The 8,819-nt window shown below is 38.4% G+C and overlaps 1 non-coding gene across 1 annotated transcript; it reads left to right on the top strand.

Moving 5' to 3' along the window:
* The first annotated feature begins 7,909 nt into the window (after positions 1-7,909).
* Positions 7,910-8,016, top strand: LOC145771421 (U6 spliceosomal RNA). The gene has a single exon (XR_014289212.1). It is a non-coding gene; the product is annotated as a U6 spliceosomal RNA (small nuclear RNA).
* Positions 8,017-8,819: the final 803 nt, after the last annotated feature.

The following is an 8,819-nucleotide window of genomic DNA, read 5'->3' as shown; positions in this document are numbered from 1 at the left end:
TTTGTTGACCAGTGTAATTATAAGTATTTTGTAATGTTAGCTGAAAAGCTTGCATTAGTTTGAGAGCAATGAATTCATTACGGTACACTTACAGTCGCGGCCAAAAGTTTAAGACCAAACCGCAAATTTCGAGAAAATCAGTTCTTCGACCTATTTCTTGTCGTTTTTTTTACTTGTTTTTTGCTAAACTGTATATAAGACAAAGTAATAAGCATTTGTATTGTATTTTGCATCAAAATCTCAAATTTTTAATATTTGTTGTGTCCTCCTTTCGCTTTGATGGCGGCCTTGATTCCTCTGGGCGTAATTTCGATTAAATTTTTGCAACGTTCTTCAGGAATTTCACGGATCCAGACTAATTTGATTGCTTCAATTAGGGAAGGAATACTCGAGAGATGTTTTTCAGCAACTTTATTTTTGAGAAAAGTCAAAAAGTTTTCGATAGGGTTAAGATTGGAACTGTTTCCCGGCCACTGCAGAAGAGTAATTTTCTTAGCCCTAAAAAACTCTATTATACTATCTTTAAACGATTGCATAGGGCTCCATCTTGCATAAAAATCATGCACTCGTGCACCGACATGTGCATTATTGTGCAGTTGTAGCTTCTCCTTCATTAAGTTCAAGTATTTCTGGCCGTTCATCGTGGTTCCTGGTTTTAGAAAAAAGAGTTCGGCTGTACCTTTGGTCGAAATGGCTCTCCATATCATCACATCTGGTGGATGTTTCATCGTTTGCCGGGTATACTTTTCATCAAATTGTGTTCCTGAGGGTCGACGGACATTTCTTTTTCTTGCACCAAACTGTTGGACACTTGATTCGTCCGAAAATTAAACTTTAGACCATTGGGCAGAAGTCCAGTCTTTGTGCTGCAATGCAAACAGCTGGCCCTTCTTCTTCATCGCTGGTGTAAGCCTCGTTTTTCTTGCTGGTTTTCGTGACTTTAGACCAAATTTTACAACTAAACGGCGGCTAACAGTCCTCCTGCTGACTGGAATACCGGCTTCATTCAAATCGGCCCTGATTTCTTTGGCTGAACATGTTGGAGACTTCACCACTTCCCTTTTCATGAAGATGTCAGCTCTAGGAGTTGTTTTTCAAGGACAACCACTGCGTTTTGCATCAGCATAAGTTTCTGATTTCTTACATTTCACGATTGCCTGATGCACAGCAGTTTTTCTAAATCCAAGTTGCTCACTAATTTGACGTTCTGTGTAGCCTTCTCTGAGGAGAACAACAATTTGACATCGCTGCACCTCCGAAAGAGAGCACATTTTACCCATTTTAGACAGATAAATAATACAGAAAAGTAATCTCTACTGACTAATGTTCAATTGATGTTTGCTAAATAATGACTGATTACATCAGATTTCGACCCAGAATAAAGATGATGCAGAAGTGAAACAATATCTGATGCAGTATTATGACGTAATGCAAAAACCGTCATAAATGAAGTCTGGTCTTAAACTTTTGGCCACGACTGTAGTTCAATTTTCGCTTTTTTATCGATTGCGAAAACGCAGGGCACCGCTGGTAACTTTTGGACTGACAGTAACTTCCAGACTGCAACGCCGCAGAAGCAGTCAAAAAGTTACTGCTATTGTAAGTGGGTGTGTTTTTTCGAAATTCTTTTGGGAAAACTTGTAAATGGACTGAAACTTCACTTGGTCAGTAGATTAAACCCTCTGCAAGTATGCGAAAGATGAATCCCAAGGATAAATATTCTCACCACGAAACCATGATTCTAGACTTTAAGTTTCGTGCCACGTGTTTTCGATTGGAGTCCAACGGAAATTCATTGGAATCTCAAAGTGTTCAACACTTTCGTAAAACCTAAGGCCTTCCCCGCGTGTGAGACTGTAATAGGTGATAGCCTACTCACTGAAGGTTGATGGCGTTTTGACTACCGGTTGGCCTACATGTAGCCTAAGTTACTTTATAGGCTGTTTCTTCAAAACGATAGTTATGAAAAACCTAACCAAAAATAGGCTCAGTGCTTCATTCACTAGAAAACTTTGGTTTTAACTTTCATGAAATAGGCCTACATAAAATACAGTCAAAGACTATGTTCGTCAACTATAACTCAAGACCACAGCGGCTAACAAGTCAGCCTTCAAATGCAAACTTTGCACGATATACTAAGGCCTGGTAGCTTATTAAATGCCACCGATTCACGTATAGCCACGATTTAAACTTTGAAATTTATGGAGGGATGATCAATTAAATTATTTGTTTCAACAGAGCCATATAGATAGCCTACAATGAGTCAATAAAACACTCATAATACTACATTGTGAATCGTAGGTTGCATTATTATAGCACAATCAGGATGACAGCAAAAGATTATAGGCTAAGTGGTCATCAAGTCCAAGGGTCCCTAACTTTTTTTGCATACGGGCCACTTTGGCACCAAGGAGAGCTGTGGCAGGCCGCACTAATAAAATGTTAGGTAGGTTGACTCTCATGCTAGAAAAGAACGCATTTCGTACCTAGTATCCAGCGTTACATTGTGTTCATATTTATGTTAGAATCAGGGAGTCGAACCGAACCCGAACCGGATTTTTGTAAACCGGTTTTGATGCGATTTTTTCTGAACCTTAACCGGAACTGAACCAAAAATTTGAGTTAGCTTAAACCCTAACCGAACCCGAACCGGTTGAAAAAAGCGGTTCACTCCAGCATTACGTCATTGTTCGCATTGTGGTAAGTGAAGTTGTACGTAGCATGTTGTTATCTTGGAGGCCACATTGTACGGATGAATTATAGCCTATTCCGTAACACACGATCCACTATCATCGATGCTTTGGAGAGGAATTTTTTGACTGGAGTTACATGTGTTATTATTCTAAACCTTGGTAGGCTACCAGTGTTGGATTTCAATAGCAGGCCTAAGCCTAATTTTATCGGACCCGAACCGGAACTTATAAAACCGGTGTTGAGACTATTTTTGTCGAAACTGAACCGTACCCGAACCACAAATCACTGTTGTTGAACCGGAGCTAAACCGGAACTCTTAAGTTTCTTCGAACCCAAACCGGAACTGAACCAAATTTTGAAACAATCTTTGAACCAGAACCGGACCCGAACCGGAAAAATCAAACGGTTCGACTCCCTGTTAGAATACCGCAGCAACAAAATTAATTGCACAACGCTACTGCCAGGCAAAGCTCCTTTTGCAACACTTTTGACTTTTTTAACAATGCCTAATAAACGAGGCCACTTGTTTTGCGCACTTACAGCGAGGCGAGCAGTTTCATCAGAATATTCATCCCCAAGCAAGAGTGGTGTTGTCACTTCGCTTCATAAAAGATATCTTGCAATTAACAATTTTAGAGCGAGAGCCAGGTCGATTTATTTGACTGTCTGGGTCAGTAAGGTTTGACAAGTGTTTCTAGACTGAAATTTTGTGTAGATTTCAAAAATAAACCTCTTACTTGCACTAGCCTGACCGTTTTTGTTATATTAAGCCTTTTCCGAGATGATACCTGTCAATATCGTTATATCCGACTAAGGGTGCACCATTTGCCCCCGACCTTTAGCAAAAAGCCTGAACTTTTTTTTGCTTATGAGGTTATCTTAGAAAACAACTTTTGGAAAGTTTCACTTTGATTGGACAAAGTTTAACCGCCCCACCCGGCTATTTTCTAAGGGGACTAACAGCATTTTCTTCACATTATCGCCATTAGATGGAGCTGCTTACAAGATACAACTGCATATTTACTTTGGAAACATACCCCTCTTCATTCTGCATAATTTAAAACAAAAATTATCTGAATTGGCCAATGGAAAGCAGAAATATGGGCAGTTTTGTACTCTCCCTTAGCGCAATACTGCCTCTAGTGGCCAAAACATAACAACAGTTATCTCCTTAAATGTTCATCCGATTGAAGCAAAACTGGTGTCTAACCCCCCATTTTCAAGGGTGGTGAGTTCATTTTTGCTGCTAGTTTTAAAGATTATAGCCACTAGGTGGCAGAAAACCTGCTTTTTATAAGTTTAAGCTAACGTAACCGCTTGGACTTGACTTCAAATATGCAAAGTTTCAACAAATGCAACTCATTGAGATGTATATCATTGAAAACAAACAAAGAAAGAAAGAACAGTGCAACATCTATTGTAATTGTGATAGATATTGTACAGCAATAACCTTACACGAATTTCACATCATAAAGGTCACACAGGTAATGAAACAGTAAACTCGCAATTAGATTGTCAGATACCATGACGCTAAATCTATTTTCCTATTTCTTTGGTTTGGTATTTTTTTTGGGGAATTCTCTACTACTTGTAAAATGTTTTGGTATCGTTCTTCCTTGAGAGCAGTCCCATGAAAATCCAGGACCAGTTTGACTCCTCGCTCTGCTGTGTCATTAACCACACTGATGTTATTCACAATTGTTTTTGCAATTTTGTAAGTCTCATTGTCATCCCAGCTTTCGATAGGTTCACTTAAAAATGCTAAGTCAATTTTCAAGATTTTAAAAAATAACCAAGAGTCTTCTCCAATATAGTCCTGGAGATCCCTGGATGTGTCTGCTGGGAGTTCAGAGAAACAAGGTTTTCCAAATCCAGAGCCAAACCTTTTTGTGCACACACCGTCATTTTTAACTAAGATCAGTTTTTGTGCCATCAGTTCTTTGGTTGAAGTTTTCACACTCTGACTGAAAAAAACCAACGGTACAAGCTCTTCTGTCAGATACCACATATGTTTTCCAAAACTTTTCAGAGCTACACCGGCGTCCGGCAATGGCACCATCAATTGTTTGATAATTAAGGAAGGAGTGAATAAACAGTTTGTCATTTTTGGAGCAGTTGATGGTTCAGGAGCAGTTAGCCATCACCGGATATAACAAAATACAACAAATTTCACAAAGCGGCGAAGTTTCAACAATGACCTCTTCCAAAGATTTTTCCTGAACCATAAGATCATTTATTCATGAGAATATGCTTGCAGTACGGTATCAAATGTTAGTCTAATACACAGATAAATTTGCATGAAGGGTAAGGTTGTTACTCTTTCTTGTCTGTGCTGATTTAATGTTCGTTTGGTGTTGTTTATCTAATTAAACAATTTCTTAATTAACCATGGACACTGGACAGTGCTGTTTTGACCTTTCGGGTCTCTTCAGCATGGTGAATATGACCTAGAAGCACAAATGCACAATTTCTTAATGTTGAAGGTCACTTACCTTTCATATTATCACATATTTTGGATCCCAATAAGTCCAGCTTTATAGCGTATAAGAGCTTAGACATCCACCGCACTTTGTGCAAAGCACCAGATCTGTTAAATGATGTGAAATTTTTTTTGTGTTATCATCAGCAAGGTAAAGAAGAGTTAATAGAACCAACTCCTTGTAGTCTCCTCTGCTAAATGGGTGTTCAAGAAGTCTGTTACATATTTCAACAATTTCTTCTCTTTTTTCAGCTAACTCATGTAAAATATCAAAAAAATCAAAGTTTTTGTCTGCTATTGGAATGGCAGAGAAAGATTTCTTAAACCTTTGGAAAATAGTAATTTCAGGACTCTTTGATGGTTAAATTTGTAAAGTGTCTCAAACATGGGTCAACATAATCTCACCAATATGGTGACGACATGCAAACCAAAGCAAAGGTTTTGATATAATCTTTTGCAAAGCCACACATGCAGCTGTTTTAGCTCCAGTGTTAAAGCTAGTGGTGTCAAACACCATTCCAGACAAGCTGCTTTTACAGTCCCATACCTTTATGAGCTCATTGAATGCTTTGGCAATGAGCTCACCTACGGGTCAGAAGATTTGTGTGGGATAGCTGGTGCCCCTGGCAACTTCGTACCTCCAACCCCTGACAAAAGGATTGACAGTCTTTCTACTTTCTCATTCCCTTCTAATGTATCCATAAGCTTACCATCCCAATGGATGTTGGCAACTGATGGAGGTTTCCAGTTTCCTGCAATCCTTTCAGAGATTGTTTGAACTGCTTCAACCCGATATCTCTCAGTGGTAGTATAACTTAAATTTACTTTTGACATATCACCATCTGCTGTATCGATGACTGCATGCAACACAGCAGAAGCAGCAGAAGAAAATTGTTGAAACTTCGCCGCTTTGTGAAATTTGTTGTATTTTGTTATATCCTGTGATGGCTAACTGCTCCTGAAGATCAACTGCTCCAAAATATGACCAACTGTTCATTCACTCCTTCCTTAATTATCAAGCAATTGATGGTGTCATTGCGGGTGTAGCTCTTAAAAGTTTTGGAAAACATATGTGGTATCTGACAGAAGAGCTTGTACCGTTGGCTTTTTTCAGTCAGAGTGTGAAAACTTCAACCAAAGAACTGATGGCACAAAACCTGATCTTAGTTAAAAATGACGGTGTGTGCACAAAAAGGTTTGGCTCTGGATTTGGAAAACCTTGTTTCTCTGAACTCCCAGCAGACACATCCAGGGATCTCCAGGACTATATTGGAGAAGACTCTTGGTTATTTTTTAAAATCTTGAAAATTGACTCAGCATTTTTAAGCGAACCTATCGAAAGCTGGGATGACAATGAGACTTACAAAATTGCAAAAACAATTGTGAATAACATCAGTGTGGTTAATGACACAGTAGAGCGAGGAGTCAAACTGGTCCTGGATTTTCATGGGACTGCTCTCAAGGAAGAACGATACCAAAACATTTTACAAGTAGTAGAGAATTCCCCAAAAAAAATACCAAACCAAAGAAATAGGAAAATAGATTTAGCGTCATGGTATCTGACAATCTAATTGCGAGTTTACTGTTTCATTACCTGTGTGACCTTTATGATGTGAAATTCGTGTAAGGTTATTGCTGTACAATATCTATCACAATTACAATAGATGTTGCACTGTTCTTTCTTTCTTTGTTTGTTTTCAATGATATACATCTCAATGAGTTGCATTTGTTGAAACTTTGTATATTTGAAGTCAAGTCCAAGCAGTTACGTTAGCTTAAACTTATGAAAAGCAGGTTTTTTGCCACCTAGTGGCTATAATCTTTAAAACTAGCAGCAAAAATGAACTCACCACCCTTAAAAATGGGGGGTTAGACACCAGTTTTGCTTCAATCGGATGAACATTTAAGGAGATAACTGTTGTTATGTTTTGGCCACTAGAGGCAGTATTGCGCTAAGGGAGAGTACAAAACTGCCCATATTTCTGCTTTCCATTGGCCAATTCAGGTAATTGTTGTTTTAAATTATGCAGAATGAAGAGGGGTATGTTTCCAAAGTAAATATGCAGTTGTATCTTGTAAGCAGCTCCATCTAATGGCGATAATGTGAAGAAAATGCTGTTAGTCCCCTTAGAAAATGGCCGGGTGGGGCGGTTAAACTTTGTCCAATCAAAATGAAACTTTGCAAAAGTTGTTTTCTAAGATAACCTCATAAGCAAACAAAAGTTCAGGCTTTTTGCTAAAGGTCGGGGGCAAATGGTGCACCCTTAGTCGGATATAACGATATTGACAGGTATCATCTCGGAAAAGGCTTAATATAACAAAAACGGTCAGGCTAGTGCAAGTAAGAGGTTTATTTTTGAAATCTATACAAAATTTCAGTCTAGAAACACTTGTCAAACCTTACTGACCCAGACAGTCAAATAAATCGACCTGGCTCCTGGTCTATTTCAGCTAACAAAGAAATGTTTGACACATCGCAATACAGGCAACAATAGTGACCTGCAAACATAACAGGGAAAAAGAAACCAGGCACCATAAAACAAACACTTGTGGCAATCACCGAAAAATCATAATTCTATCGTAATTCATGAACAGTCTTCCCTCTAAAAAAGCAATGAGTTGGTTTTTCATCCTTTTTGTGAGAGTCTATAAAACCGTCTTTCTTTTTTTATAAACAACTGTCACTTGCGGTGCTTATCAGCGTGGCAAGAATTTGTTGATTAACAACATTTTGCAGTACTTGCTTCGGCAGTACATATACTAAAATTGGAACGATACAGAGAAGATTAGCATGGGCCTTGCGCAAGGATGACACGCAAAATCGTAAAGCGTTCCATATTTAAAAAAAATTGCAGTAGGCCTAGCCTACTAAGCTAAATATTTTCATAATACAATCAGAAAAAGTCTTTAAATTTATATATAATATTTTGCCAATTTATTATAAATTGAGTTGGCACACCGACCTATTTTGCCAACAAAAACTTGCATAAAGAGAACACTGCTCGTGAAACACAATAACGGTGAAACGCACACTAGTGTTTAAATGACATTTGCAAAGTTAAAATAAGCAACCCTATGCTCACAGACAATTTAGCAATTCAAAAACAGACGTTTTAATCAACCACTGGGACAGTGTGGCTGGACATCGCATTGGAATAACTTTAAGCAACCCCCATCTAGAACTATAATCTGATTGGTCGGTCGGTGGAATCATATGCAAAGCGAAAATATGCTTCCCGGAAAGTATTTTTTGCCTTCGTGCTCTTTAACTCCTCAAGAAAAGTATTTTTGGTTATACTTGTATGCTGATGCCTTCCGCGGGCCGCAGCGATACAGCGTGGCGGGCTGTCATTTGGTGACCCCTGATCTAGTCAATCACCTCCCCATGCAAATTTATTTGCCAACGCACGTAAGGCACGGACACAACTTCTAATGGTATAATACAAACAAATCAGGTTAAAATGATAGCCTACGTAAATTGTTAGGTTACAAATTCAAATTTCATTCCAATACAGAAACAATTTCTGGTACAAAACTCATCTTTTAACTTTCATCTTATTTTCGCTTCATTCCCAATTACGTTTCTGCTGTAAATCATGTTGTTAAGATGCAATGGTGGATAAGTCTTCAAGTTCAACATGTTTCC

This window comes from Aplidium turbinatum, chromosome 5, assembly GCF_918807975.1.
Source record: "Aplidium turbinatum chromosome 5, kaAplTurb1.1, whole genome shotgun sequence".
Lineage (NCBI taxonomy): Eukaryota > Metazoa > Chordata > Ascidiacea > Aplousobranchia > Polyclinidae > Aplidium > Aplidium turbinatum.
The sequence above is the reverse complement of the archived record's forward strand: the minus strand, read 5'-3'. Positions and strand labels throughout refer to the sequence as shown.